This window comes from Numida meleagris, chromosome 4 (genome assembly GCF_002078875.1).
Source record: "Numida meleagris isolate 19003 breed g44 Domestic line chromosome 4, NumMel1.0, whole genome shotgun sequence".
Taxonomy (NCBI): Eukaryota; Metazoa; Chordata; class Aves; order Galliformes; family Numididae; genus Numida; species Numida meleagris.
The window spans coordinates 44,077,411-44,104,149 of NC_034412.1; the positions used below are offsets into that span (position 1 = coordinate 44,077,411).

Here is a 26,739-nt window from a genome sequence, read left to right on the forward strand (position 1 = left end):
GCTGCGCAGTGCCGTGCTGGCTCCCCGCCCGCTTCCCGCCTCCCCCCCTCGCGGGCCGCCATGTTGTCCCCCGGCGCGGCGGCCGTGGTGGAGGCGTGACGAAGCAGAAAGGTGCGGGGAAAACGCTCCCGCGGGTTAATAATTCATTTTAAACGTCCTTCCTATCGCCCCTTCTTCTTTTTTTTTTAAATTTCAATCCTAGATGTTGAGTGTGCAAACATTGGCACTGTTCTTGTAAATACGAAAGATGAGGGAGGTGGCAGCCCCGGGGACAAAAGACGGCCCTGAGGGAAGGCCTGTTCCCTCCTGAGGTGAGGGGGAGCACCTCGCCACGGCATCCACCCGGTCCCCACGTGGGGACAGTGGTGTCTGGGTGTGAGCCATGCACCAAGCAGGCCCATAGGCTGGCTGGGGGTAGGAGCCCAAAGCAGTCCCTCTCTTCTGGGGAGAATCGCCAAGCACTGGGGTGACGCCTTCAACTTGTGTTGGTTGGACTGGATGGTCTTACTGGTCTTTCCAACCTCAACGATTCTATGACTCGATGATCCTTATGGATCCCTTCCAACTCTGGGTATTCTGTATTCTGTGACTTTTCAGGTTGCATCGGAGCCCTTCCTTTGACGCAGAGGAGGAGTTCTGCGTGCAGCAGGGCCACATGTCAGCAGGAGAAGTTGTCAAGCTCTCCCCACCCGTCACACCCCACCAGGGCCTGTCTGTAAGGTAGAGTTTCCTGCTCTGTGCATGTTCTGAGGGAAGGAGACATCGTGATGTTGCTCCTGGGCTGTGTGGGACACCTGGGCCAGTGCAATGTTTGTCAGCACTAATAAGCAGAGTATCTGAGAAGCAGATGTTCTCTGTCTTGCAAGTGCTACTCTGGCTGAGCGTCGCTGAGAAGGCAGCAAGATCTCCTGAAACCTGCATGAGGTGTGAATGTACAGGTTGTAATGATGTCTTAGAGGCAGAATCCCCGCAATCTGATCCCTATGTGCGGAATTAAAGTGTTACGTATCCTGTCAAACGTGCTACAGACACGGATTGGCTTTACAGAGATCTACCATTACATGTCTCCTCATGTCTGCCGTGAGCTATTAAATCAAGGTTATTGGATGTATTCTTCTGCAGCTTTGTACTCTTGGGGCAGATTTATATCCCCATCCCAAAAGCATGGGTGCCATACATCACACCCCCAGATGATGTCTAGTGCTGGAGTGCAACGTGTAAAGGGCTCTTTCAGTCCTTTACAACTGATATTAGAGCCATTTTTGACAGGACTGGGCAGCTCTACTGCCCACGGTATGGTTGTGTGTTAGCAGGATGACAAAGACTAGGTTTCTTCTGCCCTTTTACTTATACACGCTCCCTGATCTCAGAAGATGGCTGTGTACTGGACTGGAACAATACTTCTCTGACCTTTACACGAGCCCAGAACAAATGTGAGGAGAAGCTCTTTCTTTGTCCAGTCTGTGCTTGAACTTGAGGTAAACCTGGGCTCTAGGTTACTCCATTCTCAAATACTTCTGCTTTTCTTCGTCCTGTGGCCACCTGGAAGAGTCCACTCATCTTATATATTAGAGAGATTTGCTTTACAGGATTCTGTGTTTTCATTTTTTAAATAGCTTTTCCTGTTTCTTCACATTGACTTTTTTCCACGTGTAACGCTTGTGTGCTTTGTTTTCTGGTATTTTACAGTCACCTAGAATGGAAGGCAAGGATGTATCAACTTATCTTTTGTTGCTGTTACACTGTCAAAGAATAACCACCATTCCCCAGCAAGAATTATATTTTCCTTTTTTGTGTGTTTACTTTTGGATCTTCACTTGCACTCCCAGCCCCTGCACATTTTGATTCCTTTTTAGATATTCTCTTTTCAGAATCCATCAAGTTTCTGCTTCTTCCCCCTGCAAGCCTCTGCCTTTACCTTCTGGAGTTCTTTTTGAATATATATATATATATATATTATTCTGTGGCTGTTTGAAGTCCTGGTTCTGCTTTGTCAATGTGTCTTCCAGCTTCTTCATGTTGGCTGTCAGGTTCCTCTTCGCAGCGTACTTTTTAGGCATTCTCCTCCCATGCAAGCATTACCCAGACAAAGCAGCAGGTAAACTTTGAACGGGCTTTCTATCTTTTCTAGTTGTGCTTCTGGGGTGTTTATTTGCCTTGTGATCCATGGAAGCAAACTCTTTTGTGGACAGTAGTTTGTAGAATACAGCAGAAATATTGCCCAGTGCCTTATTCTGCATGTAGTAAAGGGGTGGAGGAAAGACGTTTAAACAAGCGTTTGCCTGTCTACTATTTTTTTTGACTTACGTACAGTCTGGGGAACTGGATTTATGATTTGGGTTTCCGTGAAGACTTATGAATTCTTACAGTGTTTGTCATTCTGAGCAAATTTGGCTCCAATTCTGGTATGTATACGTAAGTATCTATTTTCTCTAGAAAATGGTAATGTTCGTATTTCCCAGCGGCCGTTCTGCAGACCTTTGTATTTTTCTTTTTTTGTCATTTTGAGCAAATTTCAACCTCATTTTGTTATATGTGTTTATGTAGTAGAGGGTATCTGTTTGCATTCACCAAAACCAGTTCTGCTGCAGAAGCTCCTGAATCCAAAGTAACTGCTTCTGTGCAAGTAAAGGAGCCAACTACCAAGCCAGCCGGTCCTGATAGAGCTGTATGAAACCAGTAACCACTCTGGTTTCCAGGTGCACCCGCTGCCAGCCACGCTAAGGAGCATGTTACATAGGCTTGTGGGAATGTGCTGATGGCATCTCATGGACTTCACTGCCATTGGTGTAAATCTGTCTGCCTTTCATTTCACACAGCACCACTGTAGGAGCAAAACAAAAATCAGCTGAGTAAGGAACTGTGACTGTGGTTTTGTTTATGGGAGAACAAAACATAGCGATTACGGTACAGTGAGTAAATGAGGCTACTAGTCTGTCCTTCAGAGGATAGCATTTGGTTCTCTTCTCCCTTTGTGGGGGCAAAAAAAATTGGCTATCACATTTTTTGATCCATAATGACAGAGTAGACGAGTTTTCTAACTTGAAAACTTCTCTTTCTTTATAGACAAAAGTCTGGTTACTGGAGCTCTGTACTTCATACTGTACAATTCTTCCTAGAGCTGGACAAAGGCAAAGTGATACTAAGCGGTAGATTTGCTGAAGGAAACAAATTTTTCAGGGAGACCAGATCTGTTTTGGTGTGACATGAAATTTAGTGAAGGCTTATTGCAAGGAAAACAAACAAACAAACAAAAATCATAGGGAGAAAAGGAAAGATTTAAATAATGATTTAACTTTGTGTGGCCTTTTTTCCTTTTTGTGTCAAAAATATAGAGGAGAGGTTTCAATACACTAAAAGCAAACATTTCCTCCTTTGTTCCTCCTTGTTGTTTTTTTTTTTCTTTTTCCTTAGCTGTACTCCCCACTCCCGTAGCTTTTATTCCAAGTAGATTCAACTGAAATTCTTTCTACCCATGATTGTTTTTTGTTTGACCGTTGAACCAGATAATCCAATATTTGCGCAGCTCTCCCTGGAGCTGTGCAAAGAGGTAATGCTGTCATTATGATAGGTAGACCTCAGGAGATAGTGTGGAAGCACAGGGTCTCCTAGCAGAAGCTCCCTGGCCTTTAAGTGTTCACTCTTGGATCTTCAGGATTTCCCTGCAAATCTCTGGGCTGTGCTGTATTAGAGGGGTTGAAGTGGTGAGGGTCTGTGCATTCCCAAAGGAAGGCAGAGAAAAAATGCTATTCAGCAGCAGGGCATGGAGTTCCTGGACTGTTCATGAGTATTTTTCCTCTAGGGAAAGACAAGGCTTCTAGTGTTAAATGGCAGGATTTATTCGTATATATATATATATATACACACACATACAGATATATATATATATACATACATACATTTGAGATTTATTTTATTTTGTGTTTTTTATGATTCTGAAAACAGAGTTATTTATATACGTGTATACTTCTTTGTCGCTATTGGTTCTCGCATAGTTCAATGTACCTCATTCTGTTTGTACAAAAATATCTGTTCCTGATTAAACTCCTTTTCTCCTGTTTGCACCAAAACATCCTGGTCTCATGAAAAGTGCTTGACCTAGGAAGTGGCCTACTTGGACAGGTGGCTTTTTCATGTCTATCAGTTTGCATGTGGAAATTCAAAGCTTTTCTTCTCTCTGCCTTGGAAAGTTAGTTGTATACATTGCCTAAGCAAATGACCACTGTTAGAAGCAGCTGCAGGTTTTGTGCTTGTGAAATTGTTTGCACAAATACTCTGAGCCACCAAATTCTCCACCCAAACCTGCCACAGTTGCTCAGATCTTCTGGCAATTATGTTCTAATTAGACCCGGCATTCAAAGTTGCCTCCAGCACTTGAAACAAAAGTAATTTAGCCGTAATAAAAGCGGTAGATTGACAGCTCTAGAGGCTGAACTCAGTTCATCTGCAAAACATACCCAAGGTGGGAAAGAGCTACAAGAATTGCCACAGTGACTGTCTGAAGGGCTTGACCCCTGCCTTGAAATGACAACCTCCAAGGAGTAAACATATGGGTAATTTTCTACAGGTCCCCTACTGTCACTACCGAGAGTGCTGCTAATTACTGACAATAATTAGTGTTTTGTCTGCGCTACGAGTACTTTTCCACGATAGCAAAACACGTGATTCATTGTATGATAACAATCAAATGCCCATCACGTAGTGACAGTGTTTAGTAAGTTAAGAATTATTCTGAATTTGAACCACAGCTGGTGAGGTGAAAGGCTTTATCCTATTACCAGTCCCCTGAATCGTTCAGTCTAGAGTGTGAGGCACAGGGCTGTGATTACCAATTCATTTCATAAAGGCCAACCATTTAAAATTCTCTCAAACTAGCAGCTGCTTGAGGAATGAAAAAGCTCTTAGGTCTGGTCAAATATCTTTTTCTTCATCTGGGTTAATTTAAAAAGAAAAACAACAATTCCTTCCCTTGGCAAGTGAGACTTTCAATCAGCACTGAGCTATCGTTGCAGAAGGATAACCTGTGTTCGCTTACTTGACATATGGGATTCTTCCACTTCCGGAGGTGAGAGCCATGGTTAGGCTGAAGAGCACTTGACAAAATAAGCTACTTCACGTGACCGGTCCGTAAGAGGAATCATTTAGGTTTAACAGGGAGAAAAGAATAGGCAATCACCCGTTTTAGGGGTTTTTTTTTTGGTATGGTGTTGCTGAATTCTTTTATTGCCATTGCTTATAACCACAGATGGAGGCAAGAAAGACTTTTCCTACTTTCCACTCTCTCTTCCCTTTCCTTCTGTCCACTGGTTGCCTAGGAAGGACCACCGATGACTTCTGAAATCTGTCAGGTTTTAGCTTTCCTCTAGATGCTGAGTTAGAGTACTCCTTGCTGCAGGAGGCAAACCTTAATTCAGTTGGCGGAAGGATTACAGCAGGTATATTTATCCTCAAAAACACTCATTTTTCCATACCTAATTATCTCCTCATCTGCCAAGTCACGAAGAAAATCAAAATCATCTTCTGTTTTAGATTACGTTTTCTTAGGATTGATGGGAGAATTCTGGGTGACATTCTCAAAAGCATTCAATTTATAGGATCAAAAGACTGTGGCTTTTGGGAGCATCTGTTCCTCAGATGTATTAGGGACATTAGAAAACAGTACCTTTGGTTTAGCATAGGTGGAAGATTGCTGCCTTTATTGCCATCAGTATAGGGTAAGATCGTCACTTGTGTTTTCAGATGAGGCTTCGAAAACGATTATCAGGTACATTCTGACGGGAAACCAAGCTGCCCATAGGGCATGCTTCAAAAGAGCGAGAGCTTGCACTAATAATTCTGCTATATTTTTTTCTTTGTCCCTCTGCAATACATTTTCCCAGCAACCACAATCTGCTCCAGAGGAGGAAGGTGGTTTGGTTTTGCGTGTGTCTGTGTAAGACATTTGATTTATGCTTAGGGCAGCTGGGGTTGTTTTCTTCTTTTCTACAGCGTTCCTGTGTGATCTTCACATTACTGTTCCCTAATTGAAAATTGGTTATAAGCAAGATGCTTTTCTGCCTGCTTCATCAGTCTATTCTGCTTAGCCTACAAGCAGTTTCAGACAGAGGCTGTCTCTCATTCCCGAAGCGTGTATGCTTCCAATGGGCATGCTTTAATGGTCTCAAAATACTGTGCTATAACACTCGCTGGCCACTTCTGATGTGGACTGGTTGTACCTGCAGAGTCATGCATTGCACGTCCTTTTCTCATCCCTTTCTGTTCCCTCAGCCCTACTTGAGAAAAACAGAATTTTCTCAATATAACCCTGTCTATGAAGATCCACGTCAGTGTGTAGCTTTTCTCCTCATCTCTGACTGTTTATATCCGTACCAGCATTTTGGCCCAGCATTCAATCCATCACATCCTGAATCTCACCAAAATACAAATCCCAAATGGAAGACAGCAGTGCAAGTGGAAGCATTCCTGTGGATATGTGGACTGTAGAATGGCTTGGGATCATTTGGATTGATAAGAGCTGCATAAGTTTAAAGAACTATTATGTCTCACGCTCGCATAAACTTGCATTCCTCAGCTTTGCATTTTGCTGTGCAGATTAAATCACAGCAGATCTGTCTGAAGCACCCACTGAGGCTAAACAGCGGCATGTCTTCCGCTCCGTTGTTTAATATCAGATGTTTTATTAAGGGAATTAAAATAAAACTTGACCTAAACAAGGCAGGCCTCCTGCTATTTTTAGAATGTTATGCCGTATTCCACGTTCGTATTTCGCAGGCCGGTGTGTAATTAATGATGTGTGTCCTTCCTTCCCTTGCTAATTGATGCACAAGCTTTTGGGAGGTGCGCATCATTTTCAAACGTAATCATGCAGAAATGTGAAAAGTGGAAAAGGGAGGAAATGAAAAAAATCCCCTTTCCTTGCTGTCTTCTCACAGTTGAAGCGTGGGGGGCGTTGCCCTAGCCAGTTCAGGACTGGAACGTCTCTCCCACTGCTGCCAGGCTCCATAGGCTTTGAACAGCCTTTGGCTCCCAACGCCTCCACGATCCTCTTTAGAGAAGTCGTCGTGTGTCTGCTCCTCCTGACGCCCCTTGCCCTGGCGCCTGGCAAGAGGGCAGAGGAGCCTCTCCCTCCATTTTCTGCTCACTGATCTCCATCTCGCTGCCATTCGCTTTCAGGTTGGGAGGCAGGTGTGCCGGAGACCGTAGGCTCCTTTAATCCCTATTAAGAACAGCAGATCACAGTGGCCCCTCTGGCCTTGTTCCCTATGACTATGAAACGAGCTTTAGCTGCACAGAGATTTAATCTTTCTAGTGGAAATGTAGCGCTGGTCAGAGGTCTGCGCTGCATCTTTTAGGACGGTTTCTGAGCTCCGTGAAGTTAATAGTGAGGCATCGTCCGCTCCGAATCACAGATTTTGGCAGAAGGCCTGTGCAGCATACCCACCTTGCTGCAGCTCTGCTCTCTTGCAGGGAGAGGTCCCAAAGAGAAGAACCGAAGGCACGCAGCAGGCCTCTGCTGCAGGCCCCTCTTCTTGCTGCCACCCAGCCAATGAGCAGAGGGAGCGAGCGAGCGGCTGCGGGCTGCGTTACGAGCTGTGTGGGGATGAGAAGCAGCTCCGCGTCATTTTATCTGTAAAACTGACCTGGTGCAGCCCGTCAGCTGCTGCAGATCCTTGCTGAGAGCGCAGACGGGGCGAGCTGGAGTGCCTGCGCTGCACAGTGCTCTGCCTGTGCCCCTGGCAGGGCAGAGAGCAGAAGGAAGGGCTGATGGGGGGCAGCCTGCTCCTTTGGCTGTTCCCCCTAGCGCTGCTCCTCCATCTGCAGTTAATTTAGAGCCTACCTAAAGTGCGTCCACAACTACGTTTAAGCAAAAGTGGTTACCATAGTAACACTGGAGCTTTTCTAAATGCAGTCTGTGATGTAAACAACTGAAACGACTGTCACCCCAAACAGTTGTTTATTTCTCCTGTGTAGTTTATTGAGTATTTAAATCTGTTGTAGCACACACAGATTTACTGCTTCTAAGTATAACTTAGAGCAGTAACACATTTCTTTCTTTTTGCTTCCATTTCAGCTGATCTGTTTCCATGTCAACAGCACACATTGATAAAGAATTGACATTCTGACTGCATGTGGCAGTGCAGGGTATGAGGTGGTAATTAAAGTAAATCAATGTTTCTAATGATGGCGATGTTAAAACTGTGCCAAAATCCTGGGATTCCCATGCACGGTAGCCAGAGATTGCTTCTTGAAGCTGCAGAGAGCGAGGCAAGAATTCTCAAGGGAACAGACTTTCTTTGCGAGGTTTTCAAGCCTTCCTGCTTATAGATGCAGAAATACTGGGAAAGCAAACTCACTCGTTCTCTGTGTGTCTCTCAGAAAAATGCACCTAGCACTGTCTGTTTGTGTGTGCACATGTGTGTTTGCTTTGGCTCATCCAATTCTAATCTAGGTGCAGCCTAGAAATGCAAAAAGCCTGCATTTAAAAAATAGAACTCAATTCTTGGACTAAAAACCTGTTTTGAGTCAAGTTTCTGGCAAAAACTGTGGAGCAGGAGGGCTTAATTAGCCCCCTCTCTACTCTTGATTTCCTTGTAGTGAATATATGTATTGAACTTACTGAGGGACAAGAAACATGGAGGCCCAGAAGGGTGTCTTTTAAAGTCAGAGGCCTGCTCAACAAAGACCTGCACTCCAAACTGTGTACTTGGGGGATGAAAGTGGACTGCTTTTCTCTGTCTATGTGAGCAGCATGTAGATTCACAATTGCCACAGTTGAGGTGTCATTGCTGTGTTTGTTTTGCTTTCTGTTAGAGCCTAGAGCAGCTCAGATCTGCATTAAGCACCCCATTTATACACCCTAGGAGAGATGGACATAGTCCCCAAGAATTCCTAGACTAAGCAGACAGCAAACGAGGGAAAAAAAAATACTACCCCCATTTTGCAGGGGCAGAGAGGGATTGAAAGGAATTTGTTCAGAGCTGCAGATAGGAAGAGTGACTTCCAGAGGATGTAGGCTCCCTACCTGCAGTTCAGGGTGCCAGAAAATCCCTCGTCTGCCATTTGCTCAGGGTCATGCTGGAGTCCTGTAGCAGGCATGGAAATCCAAGCTCCGTGCTCCTTAATTGAAACGTGCTCACTTCCAAGGGTGAGCAAAGTTTGGGTATATGTTTCCATGGAGGCATTCAGCTGTGTGGGGCTGCTCTGTCTGGTTTGAAGTAGGGTTGAATTAGTAATTTCTGTTTTTCGGAGGGGGTCTATGTTAACTTCCTGATATTAGGCATCTAAATAGCCTAGTGATTGTCGCTGCCGTGGGTTCTCTTGGTAGCCACTGGAAAGAAATAGTTGTGTCTAAGCAGCAGCTCAGGTCACCTTCATCAGGCATGTAGCACTACTGCTTCATGAATGTATAAATTCACTTGTTCTGTCTTCCGTATTGTGGGTTCATACCATTTCCGTGTTTCTGACAGACCCATGAACTTTCTTTGTCTAGGGATGTTTCTATATTTAAATTAAATTCTTAGGTATTGTTTTAGAGAAAAAAATGTAAATTCCAATGAGAATAATGTGATCACTGGTACCACTGAGGTGTACGAAAACGTGGTGAGTTTTATGCTGTCATGCAAGCACAGAGGAGCAAACGCCTAACCCCAAAAGCAGTCGTTTGTGTATTGGAGAATGGAGATTTATTATTGTAAATCCCCCACATGTGCTAATGATCATGCTAATTTTATTTCCAGATTGATGCTTTGGAGGATCTCTGAGTATTTCTGAAGAACTAAAGAATTATGCCTCACAGCAGCCCATAAGGTGGTAAGTATTATTACTATATTTTGTAGACGTGAAAGAGTTGTGGGATATTGATAAACAGAGAAATTGCCAAATCAGTCAAGTCAGTGGCAAATAACTTTTTCCTGTAGAAGAATATCACTCTTTCTGATACAAGGAAGGTACAATGTTGATATGCTTCTGCGAACAAGCCGTTGCGGAATGACTTTAATTTGATTGCCCAGGAGTGAGACTCTTTTAGGGTGTGTTCTGTGATTGTCACTGAGGGGGTATAACATAAAGAATAGATTGCAGCTGAGAGGGGATTTGTAATCTGTTTGTTGGGCTTGAATATTGGCTGTAGCTGGCAGTAGAACAGCAGCTGGTTAGATGGGTCCGCACAGTAATGAGGGCTAAGAAGATCTTGCGCTCTCGGTTGAACTTCTGTTGGCCTTTCTTATCATATTACCTCATCTCCTAGCTGCAGGGACCGGCAATCTTTCAAGGAGGTATGCACAATACTGTTTTTCCCCTTTGCAGTAGGGGGAGGAAAGCAGGAGAGGCTGTGAGTGTTGCTTCTGAGAGGCTTGGCTGACTGGGTGGGGGAGTCCTGTGAGGGGTAACATCTAGCACCTGAGGGATTTGGCTTTGCAAGGAGCAAGGGGCAGGCAGGTGTCCCTCCTAGTGCCGCAGCCTCTCCTACCTGGCTCTGCCCTAGATGAGGTGTCTTGTTGGAAATGCTTTACCGTAACCTTGTGGCTTTCAGCTGCCAAGCTGTGTTTCAGTACCTATAGCTATCGTTCCATGGAGATGTGACTAGCCGTATGTCAGTGCTGCTTTATTAGCTCAGTTTAATTAGCAGGCATTTATAATAACCTGTTAGACCGATACAATAACCTACTGTCATGCTTTATCATAAATAATGGCCATAGTGGCCACACCAATACTATTTTACTTAAATGATGGTGGTTGACGTATGCCATTGAGAATGAACTGAACATGATATATAAGATAAACTGGTTATTAGCACGTGGTCCCTGATGTTCACAAGCTCTGGAAACCCATCCACAATCATTAACAGCAGAGTTCTGAAGAATGAAAGGACAGTCACAAACATTTATATACAAACTAATGCAAACCAAAGGAAATGCATAACCAACCACAGATAGCTGTTGAAGAAAAGCAATTACTTAGTCCCAGAAATTCTGTAGTAAAAACCTGGACCTTAAAAGGAGTAAACAAGACCCATTCCTAAGACACAATGGAGAAATCTTTGTGTAGAGCAGAAGGAATATCTAAGTGATAGATGTCCAATGATGTTTGGTTATAATTGCATACGGCAAGACTGCAGTGAAAATGTTAACCTAATTCTTTTCCAAATCTGAAACAAACCTTGCTTTTACAACCTAGAATTTCTTAGCTTTGCTGAGGTGCAGTTTTGGAACCAGTAATTGAAAGAAAACTATAATTCAAATAGTTGAACTTGCCGTTTTTTTTCACCAGTGTTGTCCAGTACCAGAAAGGGGAGGGTGGAAGAAACCAGTTACTTTACAACACTTCATGTGAAAGAAGATGTGTTGGGAAATGTAGGGTTTTTAAAATAAAGTTGGTATATTAAGCTGTAGTCTTATGCCATTCTAAAATAAAGCTAGAGTTTGTCAGTCGCAAAAACAAAACAAACAAAAAACCAACCAAACTATTGTAAAACACATTTTTTTTGCCTTTGGGAAAATGCAAGGTGTTACTCACAGTTCTGCTTGGTTTCATTCAGTTTCTGAGTCGCCTTTTCTTGTCAGTGGGGTGCAATTCTCATGGTGTGAAACATTGCATACAGAATGAAATAAATAAGTGCCTTAAACCGGCTGTATACCACATTAGGCAGTATCTTAACAGTTTATAGGGCTAATGGATGTGCACACTAACAACAGTGAACTGCAGCCAGCTTAGGGATCAGGACCAAAGGTTGTTTTCCAGGTAAGAGAAAGGGGACGCTGAAAAGAGACGAGCAGGAATACAGTGTTGTGAATGCTGATTTCTCTGTTGTTACTTTGTGACACGGGTTGCAACCTGAAGGGTAACTAACTGAAATACAGCTTCAAGCTTCCTTAAACTTCAAAGAAGCTCGGCTCTACTGATGAGGATTGGGCAGAGGACGTGGGAAGGGCAGTAGCTAGGGCTTATTGAAACCTAGTGGGGCTTTCTGCTGGGGCAGACATTACTGAGCAGACACTTTGCTGCTGTTTGAAGGGATATGAATGCCTGTCCTTGGCTGTCAGTGCGGGCACAGATAGGTGTGCAGGCACAGATCTCCCAATGCCGTGAAGAAACCTGGGACCAGAAAGAATGCTGCAGTGGTTCAGAGTTAGTAGGTTTCAGACCAAAAACAGGTTGAAAGAGCATGTGTTGAGACATGCAATACTGCTGTCTTCTTATGCTGCCCTAGATGTGCCAGGTACAGTCCAGGTCTTTTTCTGGCTCACAGCAGAGGACCACCATAGCAAGTAACTGGTTGCTCCATTAATTCTCCCCTTCCTGTGATGTGAAGAGCTGCCACAGGAAGAGAAGCTGTGGGTCTCTGCTGTCAGGGGAAGCAGTGACTGGCAAGTGCATATCACAGCAAAAGGGAGTTTCCAGGGTGTCAAAAATGTTTCACCTTGGCTTTGTGTTTGGATGTTGAAATGCTGAGGCAGCATCCTGATGCACTTTGTTATTCTGGAAGAAAGCTACTCCATTTGTGCCTCTGGTTCCTGTAAGAATTGCTGGGCCAGAGACTGGCCTCTAATTGCAGCTGTCAGCTCACTGTTAAATGGAGAGATGTAAAATACCTCCTTGCACATCATTTATTAACATTTAAAATCCATCAGGGGACATATAAAACGTTTCTCTTTTTGTAACATTTATAAACTACTGAGGAACACAGACACATTCCCCTATATTAATTACTCTAATTTAGGCAATGTCCATGGAGGGCCCATGAGCACACCAGCTACGATTCCCCCCACAATCCTTTTATTTCTAGTCATTGCGGTTCCCTTGAGCCCCTTCCAGCTGCAAATTCTCCCAGCATGAAGCAGAGTAATGCTGGAGAGTGAATGTATTTCTAGACCTTGTATACATGAGGGAGTTGCACTGAGATGACTGATAAAGCTGCTTAGTGAAACCCATGCAAAATGTGTTGTGGGCAGTCTTATTTCATCTGGCCGCTTCTTTTAGATGTAGATTAGCTTTGAAATCAAGTAAACCCCCATTTAACATCTTCAAATAAAGATGTATGAAGGCATTCGCATCAGTTTAACTTGAATTGTTCCAGTCAGATGCAAACGAAACCGGTGAAACTTTCTTGTACTGAAATGACCTCGGTAAATACAAATTTCTGTCCATCTTCTGCAGGCCCGAGGGGTTGCAGCTATTCTGCAACTTTTTTTTCACAAGGCATCATTTTAATCACCTAAGCCAGGAGCTAGTGGGGGGTTGTAAACTCTGCCCTATCAGCATAAATCAAGGGAGGGACATTTAGTGGTCAAGGAGGAGTATGAAAGAAGGCAGCTTCGCTTATCCCTCTCCTCTCCTTTGAACCTCTTCAGGCCTGCTGCTGTAAATGGGTTGGGCCTGCCATGCATCCTCAGTGCCTTGCTGTTGCTGGCAGAATTTGCCGTGGGGCTGGGATGTGTAGGGTAGCCCAAGCAATGCATCTGACCAGGGTAGGGTCACCCTGCCACGCCTTTAGACAGCGCATTTTCCAGAGCTTTCAATCTTCTCTGCCAGACTTTGGGATTGGTACCCACATGCCAGAGCAAGAAAATGAGTGGTCATATTCCTCCTGGGTTATTTCAGCCAGCTGTTAAAATAGCTGATGAAAAGAAACTTGGCTGCTTGCAGCAGACATGTTTTCCTATGGTAGCGTGACATTTGGAGAATAAAATGAACGCCATCACGAGTTTCCCCCGTGATATAATTTGAAGAGCATTCCCCAGTTGCATGTGCTGAGCTGTGAGAGTTGTTGCTGAAAGCACGTAATGTTGTGTATGCTTAATTTTGAATGACTACACCGTGGAGAAGTCTGTATGTGTTACAGAATTACTGAGGTTTTGAATGAACAGACCTATGGTTTTCTTCATCAGAGATGAAGTCTGATAAATGCTGCTTGTCACTTTCCTGCTCTACACTTGCCTTGTCACCTGGGGGTGTTTTAGCAAGTGTCCCACGTTAGCGATGGAAAGCAGCGGGAAATATGTGGGGCGGCCTCAGCAGGGTTCTTGGGCCGCGGGTGGCTGATGAGGTCCAGTGCCCCGAGGAGGGTCCTTTGGCAGAAGCATTATTGCCATGAGTTGTGCCACTAAGTCGTATATCATAGGAGGGCTGAAATTTGTTTTTAGCAATTCAGGAACAAGATCCTACATCTGTTCCTAATTACAGGTAGGGATCTCAGAGGAGGTCTGAGTTACAGTGTATGTGGATATCAAAATGCATAGCTCTCATTACTTGAATAGGTAAATAATTTTATTCATCATCTGTGCGGGGACGTAGGAAGCGTAGCCCAGGAGATGTTAACAATTAACTGCAATCTCGTTTGCATTACCGGCTATCAATATCTTCAGCTCTTCTGCACAGTAGTTTAATATTGACTGTGTAAACCTTTTGAGAAGTGGGTTAGGGACTAACTTTTTTTTTTGAGAATCAGGCATTTAAAATATGTTTTTATATTTTTGTCACATCGTATTTATCTTCTACAGAAAAAAAATGCATAATGTATGTTCTCATGGTTCTTTGTTTTCTTTTGGGGTCCAAGCATCTTTTGTAATATCTGGGCTACCTCAACTCGTGACTGGCTTCCATTCAGGTTGAGATGCTAACCACCATGCTGGACTGCTTCCCATTTCTGAAACAGTTTTCCCTAGATCCCAAAATTTTAGTTTTGGCGATACTGGTGCTGTTGCTCATCCTTTTGAGGGCAACTGTCTCTGTCCCATGCAGTATACAGATGCTACAGTCCATTAAGTGCAAGGATTTCCTCTTGTTTTTCAAAGGACGTGCCTTCACTGTAGAGTGCACCGGGAGACTCCACAACCCATATTAGTACAATTTATTGCTATAGACTGAAACAGACAGAAGAGAGAAAAATAATGAGAAGTGGAGCTATTTGCGGGCAAATATGCCGTAATTCAAATTTTTAACTTGAGTTGGCTTAAGTGAAGCGCATTGGTGCCTTCTTCTGAAGTTGTCTTCATGCTTGGAGAGTGTAGGCAAAAATGTGAGTTGCTACTACGTAGCAGCTGCTAATGTGACTCCCATGTATGGCTTAACCGTGACACTACAGCACGGCTGTCCTCCCTCTAGTGCTCCTAACTCAAAGGCAGTTAACTCAAGGGCATGCAGCTGCTGGGGTACTCTTTTTTTGCAGTTAGAGATTCCAACTGTATCCCAAGCAGCGTAAAATACCCCTGCCAGATTGGTTCTGCCCCCTGCTAGTTGTGATATTAGGAGCGCTCTGCTGGTTTGTAGGTATAGGGTTGGGAAATCCCCCTGAGAACCTCTGCATATGCAGTGATGTAAAATACTCTCCTGCTGTTCCTTCAGTTGTTAAGTGTGTTGAGGTGAGCAGCACCTACCTGAGAATGGGAACGTAACAAAATCTGGACATTCCAAATCAATACGTTCAAGTGGAATTCAGCACCAAATAGGTTGTTGGAGTTATTAGTAAAGTTAGGATGCAGCTGCAGCAATATGCATGGTAAATAGACGGCAGCAAGGACTTATTAGAAGTAAATCATACAAACTAACATAATTTCTTTCTCTGATAGGATAAAAAGCTTAGTGGATAAGGTAAATCCCCTCAGTTTTGTGAACGTTCTTCTCACAGATCCATACCACATTCTTATAAGAAAATTAGAAGCCTGGATAAGATATAATTTTTGTAAAATATGATGGATTGTAAGTCATTTTGAGCGACAGTAAATATATATGTCAAGGTATATCTAAAGTGCTTGTCACATTGGTGCTTATATACATATTAATAACTCAGATTTGAGAGAGGAGAGAGCTTTCTTTCAGGAATCAATTCTGGCTCCAATACTAAGCTAATGTGCTCTATTTTCATTAATTGCTTTGATGGTAGGATTACGACTTCATTGATCGTATGTGTGAATGATATTAGTCATGTTGGGACTGCAAATACCACACAGAGAGCAGTCATTAAATTATAACCTTTCCTAGACACGTTCCTGGCATATACTCTTGAGCCTCAAAGAGGGAATGTGCGCACAGCCAGGCCGTTTTGGAATTCCTCTGTAAACCAAAGCTCCCTCTGTCCTTCTAGCTAGAGTCAAGAGATGGGCTCTCTATCCACAGTTGCATTTAAAAAAATCTTGAAAAATGTACATTAAAGGAACATTAAGGTTGTAAAGCCGACCGCTGAGTAATTAGGAAATAACAGAATTCAAGTGGCCTGTATAATTTTATTTCAGCTTCCTAATGCATATGTATTACGAGGCAGTCTTTAATTCCAGGAATCCATACTATTTTTAGCTCAGGATTCTCCTTCAGTAGCCCTCTATGAAGGAAGGAATTTCATGCAGACCGAGTTTTGCTTCATGCAATTTCATGAAAAATTCCTCAGAACTTCATTCCGAGCTGGTTTGTAGCCCACTGTTTCTAATGGTACTTTTACAAAATTAAGGTATGCATGCAGAAATGGGGAACGCTTCAGTGAAATGTTTCAGAAACATGGAGAGAAGGAAGCATGCAATTTTGAAGTGCAGCAGTGATATCAGGAATTTGCAGTGTCTAACATTTTTGATAAATTGAACTTAAAAACAACCATTGAAACCAGGTGGACCTTGCAGATTCGAGTTTCATTGCAGATATTTTGCAATGCCTTTAACTGAAGTCATAATGTGATCTATATGTACACTGAATCTTTGTGTCTGAAGATTTGCACTGTTGCCTTAGATGCATGACAATTAGGCATTTTCTGTTGGATGCTCTGCATAATACCATTAGATGCACAATAATTAGGTGTTTTAATCTCATTAATATTCATTTTCATACATTTAAATGCCTCTCTTATAGCATTTGTTAATTAACGTACATTACAATGGTATATTCCTCTTCCCCATTCACCCGTTCTGACTAATTTAATGAGCTGACATAACAGATGACTTCTCTTACAGGATTCTGCTGTCGTATCTCTGGTGGGAACAAAGCTGTGGTTGTCGTGTTGTTTGCGGGTGGTATTAGTGCCGCTATTTTTTCTCACAAGGAATCTGGGGCATGGACAGGCTGTCCTCAGTGATGCTGTTGCAAAATAGATGGTTCCTCGCTGTGCATTTCCTTTTATTCGTATTATTATTTCCTGCATCCCAGAAAGAAAGTTTGGGTCCTAATGTGTTTTGTGAATTGAAAGCGAATCCAGTTTGTACCCCTAAAAGCTTGCGTTTCTTCCCCTGCAGAGAGTGAAATGCAGCCTGCAAAACTGCAGGACGTGGCAACATTTAAAAATATCTTTCCTCATTCTTCTAAGTAGGACTAATTTAAAAGGTAAACTAAAGCATTCAAGGGAGTTGAAGGAAATCCCTGTCTCCTGACAATGTCTGCAAGGAGGTGAAGTAGTAAGTGAAAAGCTGCTGTATAATTACACCTACTGGGGATATTCATTATGATTCTTGGGTTACTCCAGAGCCTGACTATTAGTATTAAGTTAGACAGCTTGCCTGCGTGTCGTGCAAATATTTTAACAGGCTGCACCGCACCTCCCACAATAACGTCTGTGCTTTCAGTTCCTGTCTTCTGCCAAATACAAATAATAACAGTAAACATACAGCAGATAAACTTAGTTCCTTCTGTAGATTTAGCAGATAGAGTTATTGTGAGGATATGCTACTGTTTTTTGAGTCCCATTTCATCAAAAGTTAAGGGAAAAACTCCCGTTAAATTCTTCATACCGATAAATTGAAAAGCAGTCTCAGCAGTTAACAGATTATTCAAATCCAGATGGAGAAAACACACCTGGAGGGGAATTTTCAGAAAGGCTCAGTGTCAACTTAACTCTGCTCCCACTGAAGTCAATGGGAGTTAAGCCAGTACGGAGCGATTTTCAAAATCTTAACCCTTGGATCTGCATACCCATCTAAGTTCGGTGAGGTTTCTTCTTTAGGAGATTCCAAGTTATTAGGGAAGAGATTTCCAGTAGCACCTGGGGGATTTAGAAGAGCAGTTCAATTAGTCTTTCACTGCAATTTGTGCTTCTAAATACCTGAGACAGGTTTGGAAATCTCACACTAAAACCCCGTCTCAGCTGCTGGTTAAAGCCTCAGCGCACACGTCTATTCCGATAAAAACAGAATTCCGGACCGAGGCACATGCAGGATTTTGTATGTGGTTAGGCGGTACGCTGGGAGAACAGGCTGTCACATTATCGTTAACTATAAATGAAGGGCACTGTCAGCCGGGAAACATTTGAACAACACTGCAAATGCTGCTGCTGCGCTCCTGTGCTGGGTTCAGCTCATGCTGACGAGTCATGTTCTCTGACCTCTGCTAAGCCAGGAGGCACGTAACTCCCAGCAGGTGCCAAGAGGGTACTTGTATCCATTTGGGTCAAAATGGAAGGATCTGCTGCTCCGCTTTTTGGGCTGCCGTGTCATTCAGGAGTGATGTATGCGGTTTTATGTCAAACAATGTGATTTGCCTGGGTTTAGTGGCTCCTTTACATGTGGTTTTTATGCAGCGCAGCTGCAGCCACCCAAGAAAACCCTACCCCATAGTATAGGTAAGATGGTAAGATTTAGGTATCTTGACAGCCTTCGCTTTTTCTGCTGGCAAGAAAAGACAGATCCCGCTTTCCTGTATTTCATGGGAGAGAAAGTACCGTTTCTTTTAAATGTCTGGAAGAGAAGGGGAAGAGGGATCTGTCAGTGTGTTAGAAACAGGGAGATTTTCGACTGTGGTTCTTAGGAGGAGAGGTTCAGAGCCCAGCGCTGCTTCTCTTGGTGGCAGAGGGGCCCAGCTAGCCCCCGGCCTGTTTGGGAGCTCCAGCAATGACGTGCCTCTGCTTCTGAGTTTAATGTACATACTTTGCTCATAGGATACAGTGTATGTTTCACACAGAAGTGGGCATATGGCCTGATTTAGAGGTCAGATATTCCTTCAGATGAATCCTAGCACTATCACTGATGGAAACTAGTAGGGCAACTGGTGAACAGCATTACTGTGAGAATGGTGTTTTGTACTGTACTTGTGAAGAATGCCTCGTTCTACCGTTTTAGCTCCGCTGTAGTGTAATTGAACAAGAATGTGGGACGTGGAGGAATGGGAGTAAGAAATTTGATAAGTGTTTTCCTTTAAAAAAAATGGCTAAAATGGATACTTAATTTAAATTATTTTAGTTGCATTACCACGCAAAAAAAAGAAGAGGAAGCTTGTAACTTACCATGAGGTTGTCCCAGTCATGACAGAATTAAGCTTAATAGGACAGCCAGCCTTGGTCTCAGCTTGGCTAAGTAGCTGGGTGAAGGAGAGTAAGTGTTTTTCTGTACCAGCCCCTCTCCTCAGCAAGCTTTGTATTCCTGTCTTGTTGGGGGTAAACAGGAACGTTGTGGCCGCACACCTAGAGAAATGCCAGATGCTCACCTCCTGTGAGCAGAGGGGATCAAGCAGGCAGAAGTGAGAGAAGCCTCATCCTGGTGAGTGAGTGGGGGGCAGTGAGCTCTGTAAAGCGGGGGAAACAGCTCCCCACTGCAAAAGAGAGGAATCTGGGGGTGAAGCACCTGTAATTCACACAACTTGTGTCAGCCCCTTCAGGGGACTGCGCTGTTTGTTGTTCAATGCAGAGTGAAGGATTACCGTGTGATCGGGGTCTCCTTTGTGCAGTACTGACACTAAACCAAGCCTGCTGTGGCCATTTAAAGGGAGAGCATTTGGACTTGCACTGGAACTAGCCATTAAAGAATGGTTCCAGAAGGCTCAAATTGCACTCAGAGCTGAGCTTAGCTCTCTGATCTCGTTACAACAGTATCTTTCTTTAAACAGAGAGCCCATTGGAGCTGCTGGCCCTGGATAATAAAGGAAACTGAGCAATGATGTCACAAGGTTCCCCTTGTGCACATGGGTGTCCAATCTTTAGGCTTGCCTGGGCTGCGTTGTGTGAAGAGGAAATGTCCTAGGCCTCATAAAAATACATATAATATAATTAAAGTATGTAAGTAACAAAATTTATTTTATTTTTAAACATTTCTAATTAAAACACATAAAAAAGAGAGCCACAAAAGCGTAAAACCAGTGAGATATATGACCTTGTTGCTGTGAAACTATTGCGTCAGGCGGGTTTGATGGCTCTGGCTGCAATTCTTAGTGAGCTCTCAAGGTGTTTGTCAGAGATTTTTGATGAAGTTTTACTTCTCCTGTGCTTCATCCTTGACAATTGTTCACAAATGTGCGTACTGCCACAAGCAATGACATTGTTGAAGGCTAATTCTAAACAAACTGAGCTACCATTGTATTAGGTATCAGAGGAAGAAGTACTTCATATCGTTAACTGAGGCCAGGCTGGGCCACATGGCAGGGAAGAGCTGCCGCCACGATGGCACAGGGCAGGGGGCAGAGCCAGCACAGGTGCCCGAGTTAGGCACGGGGTTGTTCCGTACCACATGACGCCACATGGAAGGCCATAAAGATGCGAGCAGTGGATGAGGGCCTGGCTGCTGCTGAAGCGTTGCTGGGCATCGCTCGGCAGTGGTGAGTCCTTGCGTTGCTGGTGGGGCATCAGTTGGTGGGCAGGTGTATTGTTGCTGTGCGTCAGTGTATTGAGGTTATGTGTATTGCTATCATTGCATATTTGTTTCCATTTTCGTCTTCTGTCTTAGTAAATAGTTTTTTATCTCAACCCATGAGTTCTGTTTGGTTTCCAGTTCTCTCCTTCATCCCACTTGTGGGGGAGTGAGCGAGCGGCTGCGTGGCACTGAACTGATGCCAGATTAAACCACAGAATTGCTGTGGGAGTTAAGGGAATGGAAGAGAGTTCAAAACAGCCATCTATGGACCTGTGTGAAGTCAGGCAGTGTGGAGCTTACCACAGATCAAAGCAAAATTGCATTACAGGAGCACTGATGGCGTGGGTGCTATTACCACTGTGGGGTGATAGGTCGGGAGAGGGCTGAGGTGGAGATACAGGAAGTGAAGGACTGAGCGGTTGGAGTGGTCTCCTTAAAAAGTAACAGGTAGAGAAGGAGAGGGTCAATGCTATGGAAAAGGATACAAAGGAGTGAGAAGAATACGAATGTATCCCTATGACCTGGAGAAAGCGCTGGACAGCTGTGGATGATTGTCTCTCTGATGAGGGATGGAAAGGCCCTTGATTCACAGAGACTCATGTCTGGTAGTCAATGTCTGAGCTTATCCAATCTAGTTTACTTTGGTTTCTGTGAACAACTGTGGCTCCTGATAAACAAATGTTAGAAATACCCATTTTGGCTCTATGTGGCTTGGCTGACCTTTAGACTTAGCCTAGTGTGATGTATAACGAGGGCTTTACTTTGGCAGGGGTTCTGTTTAGGATTTGGTGATTTGGAAAGTAGCACTTCCTTCCCTCTGTCGGTCTGTTGGAGGAAGTAAGTCACTGCTATCTTTCTCTCATTTGCTTGGAGAGCTGTGCTGATGGGGAGAACGTTATTACAAAGACACTGATTTCCTATCCTTCCCTTCTGTGCCTGTTTCTCTCTTGCACTAGCTCATCCCACTTACGCAGAGGAAGAAAAATGGACTGTAAAAGGAGCCCATGGGCAAGAGGCTCTAGAAGGGAGAGAAGAGCTTTTCAATGGCGTCTGTTTGCTCCTGCCGACCAGCCTAACTTACTTCTGCCTTTAACTGGCTGAAGGAGAAGAGCTTACAGGGTGAGCAGAACCTGAGACTGTTCAGCTTCACAAGGAAACAGTGGATGTGCAGCAAATAAAAACCTTTGGGAGATGTTAATCCTGTTATATGGATGGTGCCAGTGCAAAGCTTCCTTGAAGTCAGCACTAGTAGGGCGGGCAGGTGAGATATGAGATGGGTGGGACAAGAATTCCAGGACACCTCTTGGGCCACTCATAAACTTGTGCAAATCCAGGGCTAAGGGTTCTTTGTCCCTCCTACAGCTTAGCTGCTCACAGTGCTGTGGCTGAAGGCTGGAAAACAGCACATACGCTAAGGTGAAAATAGCAGCACACGCTGTATTTTGTGCTGTTCTCTCTCCTGACGTAATCAAGTACTGTAAGTTTTACACACCAGCGCACAGATTACTGGCATTTACTAGGAAGCACGAGGAGTAGGCTGGCAACTGCTTGGAGGCACGCGGAATATTCAGGCAATTGCTCCAGAGCATGGGGAATGCACAAGCAATTCAATTCCCAACTGGTTTCTAGGCAGGAGCTACCAATTAAAATTAAAAGAATAAAAGACTGCGAGCTTGGGACTGATGATGTGCTCTGGAGAGAGGAGTTGCCAACAGCTTGTGCTACAAAGATGCCTCTCTTTCAGTGGATTTCAAATGGCAAAAGAAACTCAGGTAACAGATCATTCTTTTCTTCTGCCTTCTCTGATTTTCATGTACTCAGTCATGCAGCCAAAATTCCTACAAAGACAGACGGGGCTGCTCCCCATGAATTCCAAGCAGTGAGCCAACCTTTGGAGAGCTGATGCAGTGAATATGCCAGCAGTCAGCTGTACCTAGGAAGCAAGATTTTAAAACCAAGCCTCAGGTACCTGAGTGCTGAGTGATGGGTCTTGGATAATCTACTAATGAGAGTATGGTATTTACTTGTACATACATGGAAGGATTTAGGATTTAAAAAAAAAAAAATCGTACCCATCTAAATGTGCCTTTCGCATTAATTGTTAATGAATCTCTGAAGTAAAACTCCCCTTCTGATGGAGAAAACTGAGGTCTAACTAGGTGAAGCTATTAGGCATACGTGGAATCTGCATAGCCTCTGCGTTTATGCTGTGCCCATTACAGGGAGCCCTGATGATCGTGAAGGAAACAGGCAAGTTTTAACTGCATTTACCAAACTGCAGCTGCCATGGGGCAGATGAAATCACAAATCACAATCTGTCATTGGTTTTGAAGTCAAAGCGTGTTTTCCTTGCTCTTCTCAGAGGTCAGGTGAATGTTAATGAACTCAGCTTTCCACCAGCCACAGAAAAACGGGTGCGCTAACGCAGTACAAATGTCTAGAGGTAGTGCATGCAGTATTTTAAGATGCATTTTGTCCATGTGGCCCTTAATAGGGAAGCAGAAGGAAAATGAACACCCTTCAGGCACTTCACCTCAGGAAGTAACTCAGGTATCCTGGTAACTCAGGAATCCTGGTAACTCAGGAATCTCTGCACCACCGGGCAGGGTCAGTGCGGTACCATGTGTCAACACAATTCTGTTCCATTAGGATTTGCCCTGTGAAGAACAAATTGTGTAGCTCTCAGGTTTTTCTTTCAGAGAGCTTAGCATAGGAACTGACCTGCTAGCAGGTGCAGGATGGGATCATTTATTATTGCTTAGCTTAATAAACTGCATCTTAAATTATTATATCGATTACAGGATAGAATGAAAAGGCTGAGCTGGCATTATTGTATTTGACACAAGCAGCATTTAAAAATGTTTACACTGATTGCATGGTGCATCAGTATTGTTTTTGGAAAGCAATAGACTTAAAATACGGTGTTGCATAAAGTACTAGGTGCTTCTGAATTCATTTACTTAAATTTTCATCTAAAAATCAAAGATTTCACATGGCAGGTGGAGCTCATCCATGGTTCTTCTCCCCGCTAACAAATACAAGCCAATGTTTTCTGTATCAGTTTTCCAAGTTAATGACACTAAAACACAGCAAAAATACGTTTGCAGCAACCCTGGTAAGTTCTGTAGGATGCTCCTGACAGGATAAACATGTCTGCTCTGCCCTCCTTTCCTTCCCTCCCCCCCGAAACAAGCAATAAAAACATTTTGCATAAACAAATTCCAAATTACAAGTAATCATAGGAAAGCTGACAAATGTATGCTATGCTAGTCTGTGAAAATACTAATCAAAGCAGCCTGTCAATTGTTAAAGTTAATGATTTAGATATGCAAAACTCTGACTAAATTTTTGCGGATAATTACATAATTACGGCTGGGTTAACACAATCAGAAATAGCTATTGCGTGCTCCATCTTGAAATCACCATGGCAGATCCCCACTATTTTTAAAGGCCTCTTTCTCCTTGTTCCCTCTGCACACAAAATGCAGCAGGGAGAGGGAAAAGAAAAAGACTGGGAGCCACATGGGAAAGGAAAGCAAGTGAGGAGGGTGCCTGCTGCCTGCTTCAGCCCCTCTTCCCCTCTGCTGGAGAACAGAGTGCCCACTGGGCTGGGTGGAGGTGGGAACGCCAGCCAGATAGAGGAGGATTGGAAACAGGAGAGTTAGCTGCTGTAACAAGCTGCAGTAGCAGCACCTCTACCCGTGGATTAAAACCTTTGAAAATGAGGTTTTCCTGCGGGAGGCCTCCCTGACTGAAACAGGGAGTTTTTGCTTCATTTTAAAGGGCTTGCTCTGATATGGGAACCTGGGACTGGCAAGGCTTACCTACACCATTCCATTCTTCATTAAATTATGAAATCATTCTGATGGTCCTTTGGCTCACAACCAGTCTTCTTGCAGGTGTTTGGTTCAGAGGGGGCTGTGAGGCCTCCAGATGCTTTGAAAGGCCCCCCTGGCTCACCCTGGGGCTGGAGGAAGGCAGACTTTGACGGAGAGGAGATCCAGGGAGTTGGTAAGCGTGCCTAGTCCTCTGGGCACTGGTCTTTTTAAAACTCTTTTGAAAATTGTTCTGAATTGTTCTGTCTTCAGAAATCGTGAATTTCTCTTGCAGCACAGGTTTTTCCCTCTCACGTTGGCCTCATGGTCTCTTTTTATACTAGGTCTGATTGGTAGAGTGTAGAGATTCCTGCTGTTGGGAATTTCAGGAAGGTGACTAAAGCATAAATAAAATGAATGTTGGGCTCTTTCCTGAATGTCACATTGGCTGGGATGGGGTAATGATAATGATTTAAAAAGTAATATATCTCTCGTGTAATTTTTTATCATAATTTTTCTATACAGTTTCCATTAAATAGATAAATGACCTGAATGAAAAAGAGAAATAAAGTGAAAGCATAAAATCAGTCCCTGTCACGAGCTACACAGAAAGAGTGGAGATAGTGCATCATCTCCTCTGGTGCAGATTGCTATGAGCGCAGCATGCAGGCTTCTGTTCATCACCGATGAAAATGCAAAGCTAATGGTGGTGACTGTGTTGAAAAAGAGTGTTCTGTAGCCGAGAATTTGCTCTGCCAAACAATGTTATTGTGCTCTTTGTATCGGTTGTAGTTTCCATGGAAACAATTAGGAGGCATTACTTTCAGAGCAACCTTTGTAGATTTGGCCCTGGACAATTCCTCTTAGCTCAGTGTGGCCCAGGGATGCCACGTGGCTGGACAGCCATGGTATAGCGGGAAAGGGAAATAAATGCACCTTTACGTGGAGGCAGATGTGTTATCCTCCCCCCTAGTATGTTGTCAAAGTCAGCTTAAGGTAATTGATGATACCGGGCCGATGGTTGCTTTTGTTATATTCTCAAGAGAACCTGCTACAAATTCATTTGGTGGATTTCTCAGACTGCAATAAGGGCATGAAATTAAATAGGGGTGCAGTTGGACGTCTGAATGAAACCTGAAATGCTCTTTTGGAAACATTGCAGGCACCTGGAGCAATGGCAGGGCTCTGAGGCACTATTCAGTGGTCTTACCCCGCTTCTGCTGCGCTGATGAAGCAAAAATAAACTTCCTGTACTTAGACAGATTTTAAACATTTTTTTCTACAAGACAGAAACCAGATGGAATATTTTCACAGCTGACACCAAAATTCGCAGTTTTCGTGACTTCAGTGATATTATGATTTATACAGGGACTCTATGTGTTGGCAGCCTCGAGCAGACAGCCTCTTGCCATTCAAGCTTTTAAACGTTATTTGGATTGATAGGTCAAAAGATTCTGTGAGCTGTGTGCAACGTGAAGTATCACTGGATTTAAACGGTAACTGCGGACTCTTCTTGTTCTGTATCTTGACTGTAAGGCATAATAATAAAATATGTTAAAAGGGGCTCGCTCCAAAAGGGATAGCAAACCCTTAGATGCCTTGAAATTAATCATTTGTAGAGGTAAATGAAGAATTGTCATGTCAGGTCATGAGCACAAAGCAGGCTATTGACTTGAAGCCTTCGTTGGCTCTCTTAAAGCAAGAGGTGAGTGGCAGCAGGCATAGTGCTGGGGCTGCTGGTCTCACAGACAATATTTTCAGATGGCCTTGAAGACTAAAAGGAGTTAAAGGGGTTTTTCTCCCCACTGGAGAGCGAGCAGCCAAGTAGAAGCTGCAGGCAGCTGAGGTAAAGGGCGAGGTGGGGGAGTAGGCCCGCAGAGCTGGGCACAGATGGGTTTCTCTTTGCTTCCCCTTTCTTTGCTCTCTCTTTGTGCCTGGATCAGCTGCTGTTCACTGCAGGTGAGTTTCTTCCCACCTTTGTGGGAATTCCTGGTTTCCCCGGAAACTTGTGCTGACCTGTGCCTGGAGAAAACTTCTGAAATGCTTTTTTTTTTTATTATTTTTAATGGGATTTTCTCTATGCCTGAGAGCAGAAGTTCGGTAACCTTGGTGGCTGCTTTTCTGTTTTCAGGTGTGTGTCCAGATTTTGTGTTTTCTCCTTAGGGTTTTAGGTGACATATTTCTGGCAATGTGAAACTTACAAATTGGCACTGCACCTTGGTTGGTGCTCATCGTGCTAGCAGTGTTGGAGTTAATCCTTGTGTGCACTGTGTATTTATAAGATCCCGTTCTGTGAAGTCCACACCTCCTAACAGTCCACCAGAGCTGGTTTGCACAGGGCTCCAGAGCTGTGAAAAATGCCTCGTCTTTAATCGGGTGTTTGCTTAGGGGGG

The 26,739-nt window shown here is 43.8% G+C and overlaps 1 long non-coding RNA gene across 1 annotated transcript; it reads left to right on the forward strand.

The window, feature by feature from the left end:
- Positions 7-26,306, forward strand: LOC110397452. The gene is made up of 6 exons (XR_002437785.1): positions 7-111; positions 598-720; positions 9,738-9,810; positions 21,488-22,303; positions 24,431-24,542; positions 25,509-26,306. It is a non-coding gene; the product is annotated as an uncharacterized LOC110397452 (long non-coding RNA).